This window comes from Macrotis lagotis, chromosome 7, assembly GCF_037893015.1.
Source record: "Macrotis lagotis isolate mMagLag1 chromosome 7, bilby.v1.9.chrom.fasta, whole genome shotgun sequence".
In the NCBI taxonomy this organism is placed as follows: Eukaryota; Metazoa; Chordata; class Mammalia; order Peramelemorphia; family Peramelidae; genus Macrotis; species Macrotis lagotis.
The window spans coordinates 205,153,425-205,171,883 of record NC_133664.1 but is presented as its reverse complement, the minus strand read 5'-3'; positions in this window follow the sequence as shown (position 1 = coordinate 205,171,883).

Below are 18,459 nucleotides of genomic sequence, written 5' to 3'. Positions count from 1 at the left end.
TCAGTTCTCATGCTTGTAATGGCATCACATCCCCGAAGTTGTGGTCTTCTTCGGAAAATGAAGCTCAAACATCATTATTATTATTATTTATTATTATTATTATTATTATTATATGATTGACTTAACTTATCTGACTACTGACTCTAGTCCTGGTTCTTGTCTCTTTTCCATTTGGCTTCTCCTCTCCTCTCTACAATCTAGTGCTTGGCATCTTTTCCAACTGTTCATTTGACTTTGACCTCCAGACTTCTTCTACCTCTCCAATACTTTCTGGATACCTTTACTGTAAAAGTAGTATTTACTGACCTAAACCCAAATACAATGACCTCTTTGGTCCTGCTACAAGACAGTAAAAATTTGGGAAGCAGAGAGAAAAAAAAGTAAAAATGTCTAATGAGAACATTAGAGAGGATCTAGATTTTCCTTGTTATGGATTTAAACAACCTTAGCTAAATTCCAAATAGACTGGTATGCCTATTATCTTACCCAAAAACAGTATTGGCAAATCTTTGTGACAATTGTAAATGCTAAGTAGACTTTGCATCTTTAAAGTAAACTTGATAAAGGAAAGGAGACCTTCAGAACTGGAAATCTCTTTCCTTTGTTATCAATAGAAGTATTTATGGGGCTAGAGGGACCAAAATCCAAATTTACACTACAGTGTGCAAGCCCCAAATTCAAAATGAGTCCATCTCTCCTGAGTTTTTCTCCCGTTGCTCCAAAAACCAAAGTAAACAAGTGTAATCCCATTTTGCATTAGATAACCCCTCAGATACTTGAAGTCAACAATCAAATCTTCAGCTGCACTACTTTTCTCTGCAATAAGTAGAATGTCTCCAGTTCCTTCAACCAATCCTGATGATATGTTTTTAACACCTGTCACAGTCCTGGATTCTTCGCCCATGTCAGCATTCAAAACCAGCAAATCATTGTGATCCACATCTACTGACACTAAGTATTGGAGGCCTGACTTGATCTCTCAATTTCCTTTTCTGTAAAATGTGAACAATAACACCTCCAGGATTGTTGAATTAGAAATGATATATTTGGATCCCTATTCTGTTCCAGTCAATATTAATCCATTTGACATGATTCCATAGAGGTAGTGAATAAAAGTTTTGTTTATTAGATCACAGAGCTGTGTTCTAATTATTATATTGCATATTATAGATTCATTTGCTTAATCCCAGAGAGCAAACTAAAGATCTTTCATCCTTTTTTTTCTTGTAAAGGTGACCAAGTCTAGTATGGTGAAGGTGACTTAATTACATGAAAAGTCCTCCAACTTATTTTTATATTTTTGTAGCTCCAGTCTACTCTCTCTTGACCAACATAAACAGGTGACCATCTGTCACCATTTAGTCAGTGGAAGCGCCCCATGCTTCACCCAACCCAAGATCCCACTGTTGACATAAATCTAGCTGATCCATCATTTTTGGCCCACAAAGTGAGGACAGTCTGTATTTGGATTCTGTATTTTGGGATATGGGATTCTATATTTTGTGTCCTAGTCGATTGTCCAAGTATCAAAGCTGACTCTGGAAGAAGGCAGCACTAAAGGGGCCCAAGGATCCTTTAATAAAAGTGCCATTGACTCAGAGCTCTGCCTCAGTGTTTTCTTCTTTACACATCAGGCAGTTATAATCCCTTCAATTGTGAAGGTCAAATGACATAATCTTTGTCAAGCACTTAGTCCAGTTCTTGGCCCATAGTAAGTGCTATAAAAATGTCAGTTAATATTTTTACTCATTTAAACACATGGATTATAAAAGGCAATTTAAAATAATTTTATTTACAATAAAAAGGATATACTTTATTAAAAACTGACACTATTCTCTACTACATTCACCACCTCCAAGATTGACCCAAGATTGGGTCATAAAAAATGTTCAATAACTCAGATTTGTACTATCAATTCCACAGACTGAGCTTTTTATATCTTCAGTTCTCTGGATTAGTCAGAGAAGATGACCTTCTTGCTCCTTAAAGGGAAACCACCCTAGCTTGCATATATATACATATATATATATATATATATATGTATATATATATGGACATAGTTGTCACTAAATATATACCTGCTGAATGAAACCTCAAGCTCCAAATTATCCCTAGCTGACAATACATTTTAATTAGCTTTGACACTAAGAACAACTTAGCTCGAAGCATCTTCATTCTCCTCTAAATATCCGCATGCAAATGTTTTTAAAAGTTCCACTCACAAATTTCTATGGAAGTCTCGTTGTTGAAAACTTTTTGAAACTTTTGAAAAGGGAATAAAGCGCTTACTGATTCAGTTTTAGACTCAATACCAAATTTCATTTACTCTGGGACATGTATACTACACCAATTCACTTAGGAATACTTTGTTTTTGTGTTGGGTTTTGGTTTTGGTTTTGGTTTGTTTTTGTGGAGCAATGGGGTTAAGTGACTGTCGGAGATCACACAGTCAGTATCAAGTATCTGAAGCTGAATTTGAACTCAGGGCCTCCTGACTCCAAACTTGGTATTCAATCCACTGTGCCACCTAGCTGCCCCCAGGAATACTTTGAAAAAGTTTATCTCCCTATGTTTTTAATATTTGATAAGGTTTCCTAGTTTCTCTCTACTTTGTCTTATACCCAGACTTTTGATGTAAGAAAAAAGAATAAGAATAGCTAGCATTTATATAGTCCTTTAAATTTTGTAAAGTCCTCTATGTATATTGATTTACTAATCTTCACTACAATACTGTGAGGTAGATTATCTCCATTTTATAAATAAGGAAACTTAACTGACACAGGGTCCCACAACTAGTAAGTGCCTGAAAAAAGAATTGAACTCAGAGCTTTGTGATTCCAAATCTAACAATCTAGTTATTGTTCCAAAAATAACAAGATATTAATTTTTGCCAGTTCCCCTTAAGATGCTATAAATGTTAGGACAGCTTTGGTTATTAAGAAGTCTTTCCTGAGAGCTAGAAAGAGAAATCCCATTCAAAGTAACCTCAGACAATATAAAATACCTGAAAGTCTATTTGCCAAGGCAGACTCAGAAACTTTTTGAAAACAATTATAAAACATTTCTCACACAAATTAAATCAGATTTAAATAACTGTGTGAGCATCAACTGCTCATGGATAGGTAGAGCTAATATAATAAAAATGACAAATCTACCAAAACTAATCTACCTGTTTAGTGCCCTACCAATCAGAATTCCAAAAAATTACTATAATGAGTTAGAAAAAAGTTGTAAGTAAATTCATATGGAGAAATAAAAAGTCAGGGCAGCTAGGTGGTGCAGTGGATAGAGCACTGGCCCTGGAGTCAGGAGTACCTGAGTTCAAATACAGCCTCAGACACTTAATTATCTAGCTATGTGGCCTTGGGCAAACCACTTAACCCCATTGCCTTGCAAAAGGAAAAAGAGAAAAAGAGAGTAATAAAAAGTCAAGACTTTCCAGGGATTCAATGAAAAAAAGTGCAAAAGAAGGTGACTTAGCCTGCCTGATCAAAAATTATATTATAAAGCATCAGTCATCAAAACTGTCAGTATTGCCTAAGAAATAGAGTGGTGGACCAGTAGAATAGACTAGGTGCAATAGAAAGAAACGATTATAGTAATCTGCTGTTTGATAAACCCAAAGAGTCCAACTATTGGAATAAAAACTCTCTGATAAAAACTGCTGGGAAAATTGGAAGTCAGTATGGAAGAAATTTAGATTAGACCAACACCTCACGCCCTATACCAAGATAAGATCCAAATGGATAATAGATTTAGACATTAAAAAAAAACCAATACTAAGATCAAGGACTAGTTTACCTGTCAGATCTATGGAAAGGGAAGCAGTTCAGGACTAAGGAAGAGATGGAGAACATCACTAAAAATAAACTAGATGATTTCAATTACATTAAATTAAAAAGCTTTTGCACAGATAAAACCAATGTAACCAAGATAAAAAGAAATGTAGTAAACTGGGAAACAATCTTTACAACTAATGTTTCTGACAAAGGACTCATTTCTAAAATATACAGAGAACTCAGTCAAATTTAAAAAAAAGCCATTCCCCAATTGACAAATGGTCAAAGGACATGCTAAGGCAATTTACAGATGAGATCAAAGTAATCCATAGTCATATGAAAAATTGCTCTAAATCATTACTTATTAGAGAAATGCAAATTAAAGCTTCTCTGAGGTACCATCTCACACCTCTCAGACTGGCCAATATGACCAGAAAGGATAATGATCATTGTTGGAAAGGTTGTGGGAAATCTGGGACACTAATACATTGTTGGTGGAGCTGTGAACTCATCCAACCTTTCTGGAGAGAAATTTGGAACTACCCCCAAAGGGCAACAAAAATGTGCATACCCTTTGATCCAGCAATACCACTACTGGGTCTGTACCCTGCAGAGATGAAGAAAAAGGGTAAAAACATCACTTGTACAAAAATATTCATAGCAGCTCTGTTTGTGGTGGCAAAGAATTCGAAATCAAGTAAATGTCCTCCAATTGGGGAATGGCTTAGCAAACTGTGGTATATGTATGTCATGGAACACTATTGTTCTATTAGAAACCAGGAGGGATGGGAATTTAGGGAAGCCTGGAGGGATCTGCATGAACTGATGCTGAGTGAGATGAGCAGAACCAGAAAAAACACTGTACACCCTAACAGCAATATGGGGGTGATGATCAACCTTGATAGACTTGCTCATTCCATCAGTGCAATAATCAGGGACAATTTGGGGCTCTCTGCAATGGAGAATACCATCTGTATCCAGAGAAAGAATTGTGGAGTCTCAACAAAAACCAAGGACTATTACCTTAAATTTAGGGGAAAAAAAACTGGTATCTTATTGTCTGGTCTTGCTATCTCTTATACTTTATGTTTCTTCCTTAAGGATATGATTTCTCTCTCATCACATTCAATTTGGATCAATATGTACCATGGAAACAATGTAAAGACTGACAAATTGCCTTCTGTGGGGGGTGGGGGAAGGAAATGAGATGGGGGGGGGGATTGTAAAACTCAAAATAAATAAAATCTTTATATATAAAAAAGTCTTTCCTGACATCAAGTCTAGATTCGCTTCTTTGCAACTTGCACCCAGTGCTTCTGATTCTTCTCTCTAGAGAAAAATGAAAGAAGTCTAATCACTCTTTCATGAGACAGTACTTCAAATACTTTAAGGCAATTTATTGGGGGGAGGGGGACAGTCTTCTCTCCTACAAGAAAAATGTGCCTTGTTCATTCAAATAATCATCACATAGGACATTCTCCAATTTATTCGCATCCTTTTTAAAACCAGAGCACTCAGACCTGAATACACACTACTCCTGATAAGGTCTGATGAAGGCAGGCAAAAGTACAGTGGGATTATCACCACCCAATTGCAGAAAACTATGTATCTCTTAATCCATCCAACTCAAGAATACACTGCATTTTTGGTAGCTGAAAACATTACTTTTTTTTTTTTTGGTTTTTTTTTTTTAGACTTTTTGCAAGGCAAATGAGGTTAAGTGGCTTGTCCAAGGCCACACAGCTAGGTAATTATTAAGTGTCTGAGACTGGATCTGAACTCAGGTACTCCTGACTCCAGGGCCAGTGTTTTATCCACTAGGCCACCTAACCGCCCCACATTACTTGTTTAATTAAGCTTGTAATTCATGAAAAAGGGCAACTATCTTGTATATGTGAAGTTGATTAAATTCAGGATTTTGTCTTCTCTATCCTTAATGACTTGTGGTAGAGAGTCTAGCAATCCAAATTTATCATATAATAATTAGTAACCCTTAGCTACTAATTATTTTTGTTTTGTATTGTTTTCAAACAATACAATACTTTGATAAAGTGCCATCCTATTTGGATTGTACATGTGTCTGTATGATATGAGAAAACTATTCAGAAAAGCTTATCTTTAAATTCAATTTACAAAATTCATGTAGACTTTGAAAATTTTTAGAACCAAAAAATCGCCCATAAACATATATACAGTGAGGATTGTATGTGAAACCATGAATCCTACTACATATTATGATAAATGTTTAATGGTTATTAAATTTGAAGTGGTTGCTCCAAAACTTTCTTGCTTATCTGAACTTTCCTTTAATCTCTTCTGTATTTAAAAAATTCATTGTTATTTTTCTTTTTCTTTTTCTTGCTTCACCATCACTATCCTCCCATTCCTCCCTCCAACATCTCTATCCCTCAAATCAAAAACTCTTCAATAAAATAAAGGTATAGTCAAATGAAGCAAATTTGTTTTGGAATGATCATGTCTGAAAATATGTATCTCATACCATACTCTTGTTCAATCACCTATCCAGAAAGAAGTAGAAGTCTTTTTTATCATCATTCTTTTTTTTTGTTTGTTTGTTTGTTTAGGTTTTCGAAAGGCAAACAGGGTTAAGTGGCTTGCCCAAGGCCACACAGCTAGGTAATTATTATCATCATTCTTGAACTTCTGTTTAAAATCACTTCATGAAAGATCATAAAGAAGCTTGGTTCTCCCACTTAAACTCCAACAATACTCCAAAACAGAAAACAGTCCAAGAAGAACCAATGATAAGAAATACAAAAAAAAGCAATAGAAGTAATCTCCATGCAATCTAGAATTAAGCAAAAAGATGGCCAGAAGCAAGAGTTAATAAAGGTATCTCACCAGGAATATTAACTCAAATGCTGGTAACTGAGTGATAACTCTGGGAGATAAAGAGAGGGAAAGAAATAACATTCTATAAAAGGTCTTAAATCTGGTCATTTTTCCTGAACTTTTCTCTGGCATTCCAAGTCAGCACAAGCTTCAATAATGGAATACTTCAAACCAGATTCTAGCTCTGTCTTGTCAGACCATAAGTAGGGAAGAGAATCATCCATGTGAGGTCAATATATAGGGAATTAGGGCCTGGCTATGTAGTCTTTATATCACTGGGAACCACAAAATTATTCAACTGAATTTATGGGTGCTGGCTACAAGAAAACTGCATGAGGTTTTAGAACATTTTGATCTTTATCATCACACTGGAACCTGTCAGGGTCAGAAAAGGGTATGAAACCAATTCCCAGATGGAAATCTTTCAAGGAAAAGAAGACAGAGTCAACCAGAAGTCAGAGGTTGAAATAGATTTTAAGGCCTCATATAATCCATTTCATTTGGATGGCAATGGAAGCTATTGTATTTCCCCATATATAAGACATACCAATTTTCAAAAAATTGGGGGTCTAAAAACTGGGAGAGTCTTATACAGTGGTTGTAGATTTTTTTACTTGCGTTTCCCTCCTTTTTGAGATTGTTGTCCTTGTACTTATTGTTTCACATTTGTTACATTTTGCCACCTTCTGCCCAGAAATGCCTCAGAAAAGATTTTTGTACAGTGCTGAATTCAAGTTAAAAATGATCCAGTTTGCAAAAGTAAGTGGAAATTGTACTACTGAATGTAAGTTTGATCCTCCTCTGAGAAAACAATCCAAGACTGGCCAGGGGAAGAGGAGGCAAGTCAGCAAAATGGCCTGATTTAGAGAGAGAATTGAAGATATGGATTGAAGAGCAAAGGGCAATTGAAGTTCCTGTGTCCACAAAGAAGGTTCAGCATTAGCAAGAAGAATTGCTGATGTAAAAGAAGTGACTGATTTCAAAGGAGAACACAATTAGTGCTTCACAGAATGGACTAAACCTGCATCCACGCACCAAATGGACTAAGCCTGTGTCCATGCACCAGACTTGCCCAGGGAGTGCTTGTGGTCAACCACAGACCAGAGCACAGGCAGGAGAGCAGTCAGAAGCTCTCCTAAGGCAGTGATTCATCATCAAACACAGATGAGGACAAGCTAATGGATGGGAGTTTTGACCGTGATGAGGAGTTGTATGAATTTTATGATGAATACAAGTTGAGTTCGATAACTTTGTGCAATACATTTTTTTTTCAAATTTTGGGTCCCAAAATTAAGGTGTGTCTTATATATGGGGAAATATAGTACATCCAGTCCATGTTAGGTCCCACAGAGGACCTAATAAATCCTACCCAATTCATCCAAGAGTTCCTAAGCTTAAAAAATGTAAGAAAAGAGAAAAAAATAATGAACACAGTGAAAGACATACCATGGATTAAGAGAAACTCAAAAGATTAACTCAAACAAGAATAACCCCACCACAACTAAGGATAGCCTCAGAGAAAAGATGTTTCACCACATGGATTTCAAAGGTATATGGGAGAAATGAGGTAATAAATGAAAAAAAAAGTTTGGTAGGAAAAGTTGAAGGGATAATTAAAAAAACCTTAGCCCAAAGGTAGAAATCCTTACCCAAATTATGGACTCTCTGAAAAAAACAAACTGGAGGAAACAATTTGAGGATTCCATGAGACAGCAAGAAATATTATAACAAAGTGAAAAGACAGAAAAAATAGAAGAAATGTGAAATATTTACAATATTGTCTAAAATAGCCAACCTGGAAAACAGGTTGAGGAAAAATTACTGAGGAATCCTCGAACTCCCTGAAAACCTGAAACAAAGCAAAAAAAAACAAACCACCAAACAAGTGTTGGATACCATGTTTCAAGAAATTGTAAAAGGAAATTGCAGAAATTATTATTACTGAGCAAAATGAAAGTAGAAAAAAAATCTATTGATCATCTACTGAAAGAAACCCAAATTTACAACACCTAGTCATATCAAATTCAAAATCCCAAATTTTAAAAGCAAAGAAAAAAATTTTTTTTTAGGTTTTTTTTGTAAGGCAATGGGGTTAAGTGGCTTGCCCAAAGCCACACATGTAGGTAATTATTAAGTGTCTGAGGTCGGATTTGAACTCAGGTACTCCTGACTCCAGGGCCAGTGCTCTATCCACTGCGCCACCAAGCCGCCCCATAAAGCAAAAAATTCTAAAAGCAGAATCTCCTATTCCCCCAAAAAGAGTTATGTTCAAGACTTGGTAGAGATTACTAAGAAGAGGAAAAATCTTTTGTTATAAAAAAAGATAAAGATTTAAAACTGAGAATAATTTCTCCTAAAAAAATGAATGAAATTCTAAATTTTTTCTTTCTATTTTTCAACCAAGATTTTAATGAAAAGACTGAATGTAATTCTAAGAGGAAAAAGAATCTTTAAAGGAATAGAGGATGAGGTGGTTAGGTGACACAGTGGATAGAGCACTGGCAGCCCTGGAGCCAGGAGTACCTGAGTTCATATCAGACCTCAGACACTTAATAATTACCTAGCTTTGTGGCCTTGGGCAAGCCACTTAACCCCATTTGCCTTACAAAAACCTAAATAAATACACAAATAGATAGATAAATAAAGGAATAGAGGACTTTCAAGCATTCCTGAATTTAGAAATTTTGAAATGAAACATGAGTCAAAAGAAACTTAGAAAAGAAAATAATCTGATTAGAAGGGATGATGAAGTGATTGCATTCTAATAAAAGGAGAGGAACCCAGGGTCTCTTCAAAATCTTAATGAGTTTGAGGGTCATAGAGAGATTTAAACAAAACAAATAAGGAGCCTAGGTGTGGTTTTGTTCTTTTTGTGGACTTTAAGGTGATTAGGGGCATGGGGAAGGAAAGTAATGGGCTTGTCTTTCATAGCACGATATACCTAACTGAAGGAAGCTTTAAAAGTCCAAAAACCAACATCTTGATTCCTAGGATTTAATTTTCTCAGGTTAAAAATTCACAAAAGTTTTTCTTGTTCTCACATTCATTGCTGAAAATCCCACTGTTTACTTTTCATTGATAAGGTTTTATGTCCTCACCATATCCTTTTATGGATACTCAAGGTCTTTTATGATACTATTCAAAATCAAGTTAATTCTTAAAACAATGGGGTGTACAGATGACAATATTTATGAGCATTAGGGTATTAGTGGTCTAGGTCTGAGGGAGTTATTACAGTGAGGGAGATGGGAAATCTGCTTAAGTCTTAAAGAGAACACTCCTAATAATACCCCACATTTGGGGCAGCTAGGTGGCACAGTGGATAGAGCACTGGCCCTGGAGTCAGGAGTACCTGAGTTCAAATCCAGCCTCAGACACTTAATAATTACCTAGCTGTGTGGCCTTGGGCATGCCACTTAACCCCATTTGCCTTGCAAAAACCTAAAAAAAGAAAAAATAACACCCCACATTCTAAGCACAATACAATAGATACTCTTCACTCTTGTTGGAAGTGAGAAGGATCTGTGTGCCTCTCCCCCCCCTTTTCTGGATTTAACTAACAAAAAAAGAACATTGAGATATACAGTTTCCATTTTACACAGCTTGCTTAAGTAACAAAGTATGTAGTAAATTCTACATATTACTGTCAAACCTATTATGCTTGCCCATACTTCCTTCTGAATTTTGGTGTCTTCTGTACATTTTTTAAAATGTTACAAGGCTCTCCTTTGTTTGGTTGTTTTTGGCTATCACTATTACTAACTTATTTAAAAACTTAGGGGGATAAAAAGGAAAAACACCTCCATAATAAATAAGGAGAGTCATTCAAAATGAATCCACAAAATGTCCATGTCCATTTGCTTCCAGACCTTTTGTATATCACCTCTCTATTGAGAGATAGGAAACATGCTTCATCATAGATCCTCTGGAGGTGTGCTTAGTCATTGTGTTGATCAAAGTTCTTAAATATTTCAGTCATCTTTCTTTATAGATATTGTTCTTTGTAAATTGTTGTCGTGGTTTTCTTCATCCTATGCCAATTCATGCTACATAACAAACACTAAAATTGTCTCTTGTTTTTATTTATGTGATAATATTATATGATTCATATTTCATAATTAAGGTCTATTTCTAGTTTAGGGTTTTTTTAAAATCCTTCATTCCAGGTTAGGAACTTTGAATTTCTTGTGACTATTCCATTTCTGATGTTGTTCTCTCCTCTATATCTGTTTCCCTGTGGAATTTGACATATTTCCTCTTTAAACTCTGTTTTTTCAACTCTTCATTTTCCATGTCAAGTCAGTGTGAGATTCATCTGATACCTGCTCCTTCCACTCCTTCCTTCATGTCTATAAACTCTTAAGCATCTGGGAACCTTTGGATCAATTCCACAAAATCTCTTAATTAATTATATCATCATAATTTGAGAATCCACATTCACAAAGCTTCTACCTGACTTATCTTGAGTCATGATTATAAATTATTTTTGCTTCTGTTGCCATTAATTTCTGCAGATGGAAGAAAATAGCTCTTCTGTCTCTTTTCTCTTGTGACCCTGTACAAATCAGCTAACCTAAAGTCTGCCTCAATTTCCTGTAAAATGGGCATAATAATAGCACCTATCTTCCAAGACTGATGTGAGGATTAAATGAGATAATTGAATAAAAATTGTGAAGCTGAAGGGATAAAGTTCAAGTTTCAGTTTGCCTTAGAGGTTTTTCTCTGTCCTGAAAATCCTGCCTGTTGACTTGAAGTCCTCCCTTCTTCATCTATACCTACCATACTACCCCTTGAAGTTTAATAACAGACCCAATCATTTCCCACCAATAGGATTTCTACAAAACTTCTCACAGCTCCTCTGCCACCAGAGGCCACAGGCTAGTATCAGGGCATTTCTGAAAGTAGTGAACCAAATCCTTCTCTTCCTCCATTCCTTGCTTAAATCAGGAAGTCATTTTCAGCAAGGTGTTTATTGTGATGAAAGGCAACTGCTAATCAATCTAACTGCATATATCAAGAGTGAAATAAATGACTAATATGGCAAACAGTATAAAGTAGACACATTTAGTATGCAGTGATACAGTTATCACACACAGATCTAGGATATATGTTGATAATCTTGGTGATTGCCAGTCTTCCATTGTCTCCTAGTTTTCTGTGGAGACAAACCCTTATCAGTGACTAGTGCAGCTCATGTGAAAGAGGAACCCATCAATTCAGAGGAGGTTAAGAGTTCCCCACTACCCCCACCTCCACCAACGAGGGTGCTTTAAAATGTCTGAGACTACCAGGTAGTCTGGTAGTCTCACAAAGCCTTCTGCTATGCTTAATACAAAGAAACATTTGTTTCCTAGCTGCCTGTAGGAAAGGTCTATTCTTTACCAGGATTCACTAGTTCCCTTGTGAATTGAAATTCTATCTGCTCGTAGGGACTCCAGCCTGGAAATTCTAACAGTCCCACAGACCTGCTCTCTTCCACAAAGTGTATATTGACCTGGCTATAGCCTCCCACATTCCAAAAGTTGATTAGAGTCCTGGGCTGTCATCCCATAATCCCAGTCATCACTTTGCATATGGCAAATTCAGAGACAGTACTAATTCAAATTGGTGTTCCTTTAGGTGAGGCTAATCAAGAAGAAAAATTTGACATTAGAATGCATATCTTAGCTATCAGACATTTTCCCCCACTTTTCTTTCTTTTTTCTTTTTTAGGTTTTTGCAAGGCAAATGGGGTTAAGTGGCTTGCCCAAGGCCACACAGCTAGGTAATTATTAAGTGTCTGAGACCGTATTTGAACCCAGGCACTCCTGACTCCAAGGCCAGTGCTTTATCCACTATGCCACCTAGCCGCCTCTCTTTTTCTTTTTTTAAAGGTTTTTGCAAGGCAATGGGGTTAACTGGTTTGCCCAAGGCCGTACAGCTAGGTAATTATTAAGTGTCTGAGGGCAGATTTGAACTCAGGTACTCCTGACTCCAGGGCCTGTGCTCTATGCACTGTACCACCTAGCCACCCCAACTTTTCTTAATTTTATACTATTGCCTGCAAGAAGTATAGTTTTTTCTTTTATCTTGTTTCCACCTCACAGATATCCATAATCACACTCCCTTCCCACATATACAAACACAACTATGTTCTATTTTGCTCTCAATCCCTGTCTTCCTCTCTTCTTGACATAAGCAAACTCAGTTCTACTCCATATCAATTTTTATCTTAAATAGAGGCTAGAGGTACTTTCAACTAAGAAAAGTGCCAGAACTTAGTCACTTGATAGACTAGTTTTAATATTTTGTTTTTTGCCACTTTTTTCATATATATATATATCTATATCTATATATCTATATATATCTATAGATATCTATATATACCTTCATCTACACCTAGGCTATAAACTAGATATATGTGTATATTCATATATACACATATACATCTATAATATATATGTATACACACACACCCAAACATATATGTAAAAACTGCTTCTTTTGTGTTGAGATCATGCTACTTATGCAGCAGTCTACTAGCTGCTAGCAGTAGATAAACAATCTTAGCATGTCCTGCTTCTTCCTGAGCCCTTAACATGACATATTAAATGAAAGATTGGACACTTAAACAATCACTGAATGGGTTTAAAAATCTGAAATTGGAGCCACTAGTTGGCATAGTGAATAGAACACTGTTTCTGGAGTCTGGAGAATCTAAATTCAAATGAGGATTCAGGCATTTGATACTTACTAGCTGTGTGACCTTGGGCTAGTCACTTAATCCCATTGCCCCCTCCCAAAAAACCCTTCAAAATAAATAAAATAAAAATTTGAAATTGCTATGTCAATAAATATAAATATCATTATTATATATGCACTTCTCTGGCAATAAAAGAGATAGGAATTAAATTAAGATGTATATAACTGGATATTGTATATGTTTAAAAGAAGTTATTACCAAACAAACAACCAAAAAAGAAGTTACTACAAAACAAGGATGTGTGCTGAAGGGGTGACAGGTGAGACACACTCACCTCTGACAGTGGAAAGGTTGAATTCACATGGTATCTTCTTCCCTGATACAAAGATGGCTATGATGAAGATATTAGTAGAAAAGGAACTTTAAGATGGGACAGGTCAGAGATATTATGCATTAGATTATTTTTTATTGACATTTTGTTTTATTTTTCCAATTAGATGTTATGAAAGGTTTTCGACATTCATCCACATGCACATGCATATTTTAAAGTTACATACTTTCCTTCTACCCTCCCATCTGAGCCCTGTCCCCTCAGCAACAGTCAGGTGAATACTGTATATATACACATTGGTGTTTAACATGTTTACAGATTAGTCATTTTCAAAATGAGGAATTAGGATTAAGGAAAAATGAAGAAAATCATGAGATTGGAAAGAAATATATAAGAGAAATTTTCAAAGAAAGAATGTAGAGGGGCAGCTAAATGGTGCAGCGGATAAAGTACTGGCTCTGGAGTTAGGAGGACGTGAGTTCAAATTTGACCTCAGACACTTAATAATTGCCTAGCTGTGTGACCTTGGGCAAGTCACTTAATCCCATTGCCTTAAATTAAAATGAAATAAGGGTGGCTAGGTGGCTAGTGGATAAAGCACTGGCCTTGGAGTCAGGAGTACCTGGGTTCAAATCCGGTCTCAGACACTTAATAATTACCTAGCTGTGTGGCCTTGGGCAAGTCACTTAACCCCGTTTGCCTTGCAAAAACCTAAAAAGAAATAAAAAAGAGAAAATGTAGTGCTCATTCAGATCCTGTAAGGGTTTTGTGTGTGTGTGTGTGTGTGTGTGTGTGTGTGTGTGTGTGTGTGTTTTGTTTTTCTTTTTTGTTTTGTTTTGTTTTTCTTCCTCTGGATGAGGATAGCATTGTGCACAACTGATCTCCTAGTTGTGTCCTGATTCTCTGAACTGCTGAGAGGAACTGCATCCAATAAGCGTTGATCAACTCACAATGCTGTTGTTAAGGTGTACGATGTTCTCTTGGTTTTGCTTCCTTGGCTCAGCATCAGTTCCTGTAACTCATTTCATACTTCTCTTGAGTCTGACCATTCTTGATTTCTTAAGGAACAACAATATTCCATAACCTTCATATATTATAACTTGTTCAGTCATTCCCCAATTGATGGGCATTCCCTCAATTTCCAATTCTTTGCCACTATAAAAAGAGCTATGCTTTGATTATGAGAGCTAAAAGGATGCTTTTTTGAAAAGGTTAATAGATAAGAAAAAGAGGCATTAGAGCAGGATCTATGATAGGAAGAATAAGGAACTGCCTGGAAATTAAATTTAACACACATTTATAAAGGATGGATGAGGAGGGAAAGAGATTAATGGAGCAAATATCAAGGTGTTATGAGAGGTCACAGGATAACTATCTTGTCCATTCCAACACCAAGTACTTTGTTCAGTAGAAATGAGTCTGGGATGGTCAATACCCTTTTCTCAATACTCCTTTTTTTTTAATCTCTTTCTTGCCAAAGCTGGATAATATATTATTAACCAATTAGTGAAAAATCTTTTCTTTTTTTAATGATACTTTATTTTTCCAATTACATGTTATAAAAGTTTTTCAACATTCATCCACTTGCATATTTATGTTACAAATTTTCTTCCACTTTCCCTTCCCACCCACCCCTTCCCACAGAAGCAGTCTAGTGAACATTGTACATGTACATTTAATATATTTATTTAATATAGTTACATATTAGTCATGTTGTGAAAGAGGAATTAGAACTAAGGAAAAAGAAAGAAAATCATGGGATAGGAAGGAAAAACATAAGAGAAAATTTTAAAAACTGAGCAGTGTTCATTAAGATTCTATATTTTTGGGGGGGTTGGGGTTTTTTTTTGAATGGATGAATGTCGATAACTTTGTCCATAACAAGTTTCCCAGGGTTGTTCTAGATCTCTAAACTGCTAAGACAAGCTGCCTTCCTCATAGTTGATCAACTCACAATTTTGTTGTTAATATGTACAATGTTCTCTTGTGGTTCTGTTCTCTTCATTCAGCATCAGTTCCTTAATTTTTTCCATACTTCTCTAGAGTCCATTTGTGGGGTTTTTTGTTTTTTTTTTTAGTTTTTTGCAAGGAAAACGGGGTTAAGTGGCTTGCCCAAGGCCACACAGCTAGGTAATTATTAAGTGTCTGAGACCCGATTTGAACCCAGGTACTCCTGACTCCAGGGCCGGTGCTTTATCCACTACGCCACCTAGCCGCTCCTGTGGTTTCTTTTAGAACACTAATACTCCACAAGATTCATATACTGTTCAATACATATATTGTTCAGCCATTCCCCATTTGAGGTCATCCCCTCAATTTCCAAATATTTGCCACTGCAAAAAGAGCTGCTATATTTTTGAACATATGGGACTTTTCCCCTTTTTTATGATTTCTTTTCAATAAAGACCTAGTATTGGTATTGCTGGGTTAAAGGGTAAGATCAGTTTTATTGCTCTTTGGGTATAATTCCATATTGCTCTTCAGAATGGTTGGATTACTTCACAACTCCAACAATAGTAAATTAATGTCCCAATCCTCCTACAACCTCTCCAATATTGATTATTTTCTTTTTTTCTCATCATAGTCAACATGATAAGTGGTACCTCATAGTTGTTTTAATTTGCATTTATCTAATCAATAATGATTTGAAGCATTTTTTCATATGATCATATATAGCTTTAATTTCTTCATTTGAAAACTGCCTGTTCATATCCTTTGACCATTTGTCAATTGGGAAATAACTTATAACCTTATAAATTTTATTCAATTTTCTATATATTTTAGAAATGAGACCTTTATCAGAACCCTTAACTATGAAAATTGTTTCCCAGATTTCTGTTTTCCTTCTAATCTCGGCTGCATTAGTTTTATTAATTTTTTATTATTTTTAATTTTTTTGTTATTAGTGCAAAAAATTTTTTAATTGAATATAGTCAAAATCATCCATTTCGCAATTTATAATGTACTCTATTTCTTATTTGGTCATAAATTTCTCCCCTTTCCTTAGATCTGACAGAATATTTCTTGATCTGTTAATTTGTTTATGGTTTTGCCCTTTATGTCTAAATCCTGTACCCATTTTTGACCTTATTTTGGTAGAGGGTGTGAGATGTAGGTCTATGCCTAGTTTTTGTCATACTATTTTCCAGTTTTCCCAACAGTTTTTGTCAAATATTGAGTTCTTATCCAAGAAGCTAATGCCTTTGGGTTTGTCAAGCAATAGATTACTATAGTCACTTATCTCTTTTTTCTGTTGTGTCTATACTAATCCTCTGGTCCATTACTCTATTTCTTAACCAGTGCCAGGCAGTTTTGATGACTGCCACTATATGGTATAGTTTTAGATCTAGTAGAGCTAGGCCATTTTCCTTTACATTTTTTTTTCATCAGTTCACTTGATATTCTGTACCTTTTGTTGCTCTAGATAATTTTTATTAATATTTTTTCCTAGCTCTGTAAAATAGTTATTTGGTAGCTTGATTGGTGTGGCACTGAATAAGCAATTTAATTTGGGGAGAATTGACATTTTTATCATATCAGCTCAACTTAATCATGAACAGTTGATGTTTTCCCAATTGTTCAGATTTGACTTTATTTGTGTGAAAAGTTTTGTAATTGTGTTCATACAGTTTCTGAGTATATCTTGGGAAATAGATTCTCAAGTATTTTATGTTATCTGAAGTTACTTTATTTATTCATTCATTCATTTATTTATTTTAGGTTTTTTTGCAAGGCAAATGGGGTTAAGTGGCTTGCCCAAGGCCACACAACTAGATAATTATTAAGTGTCTGAGGCCACATTTGAACCCAGGTACTCCTGACTCCAGGGCCGGTGCTTTATCCACTGCACCACCTAGCCTCCCCTGAAGTTACTTTAAATGAAATTTCTCTTTCTATCTCTTGCTCTTAGGCTTTGTTGTTCATATTTAGAAATACTGATGATTTCTGAAGGTTTATTTTATATCCTTCTGGTTTGCTTAAATTGTTAATTGTTTCAAGTATGTTTAGTTGACTTTCTAGGATTTTCTAAGTATACCATTTTATCATCAGCAAAGAGTGAAAGTTTTGCTTTTCTCATTGCCAATTCTAATTCCTTTAATTTCTTTTTTCTCTTATTGCTAAAGCTAACATTTCTAATACTATATTAAATAGTAATGGTGATAATGGACATCCTTGCTTTATTCCTGATCTAGTTTATCCAATTCTAAATAATATTTGTGGATTTTTAAGATAGAAACTGCTTATTATTTTAAAGAAAACTCCATTTATTCCTATACTCTCTCCTTATAATAGAAATAGATGCTGTATTTTGTCAAAGGCTTTTTCAGCATCTATTGAGATAAACATATGATTTCTGAGGATTTTTATCATCTATATGTCCAATTATGATGCTCATTCTTCTTGCCTTCTCTATAACTTTTGATATATGATCATCCTTTTTTTTTCTCCTTGACATTCTTCTCTCCAGGTTTTGGAAACACCACTTTTCTGATCTGTCAGACATTTCCTTCTCAGTCTCCCTTGCTAGATCTTCATTCAGATCACAGTCTGTTTAAGTGTAGGTGTCCCACAGGGTTCTGTCTTCTCTCTTTATACTACTTCACTTGAGTAGCTAGATGGTGCAGTGGTTAAAGCACCAACCCTAAAGTCAGGAGGACTTGGGCAAGTCACTCAACCCTGGTTATCTTGCATCTAGGGCCATCTCCAGTCATCCTGATTCATATCAGTTCCCTGGTCTCAGATGACTCTGGAGGAGAAAGTGAGGCTGGTAACTTAGTACAGCACGCCCCCCCCCCGCCCCCCGCTCAAATCCA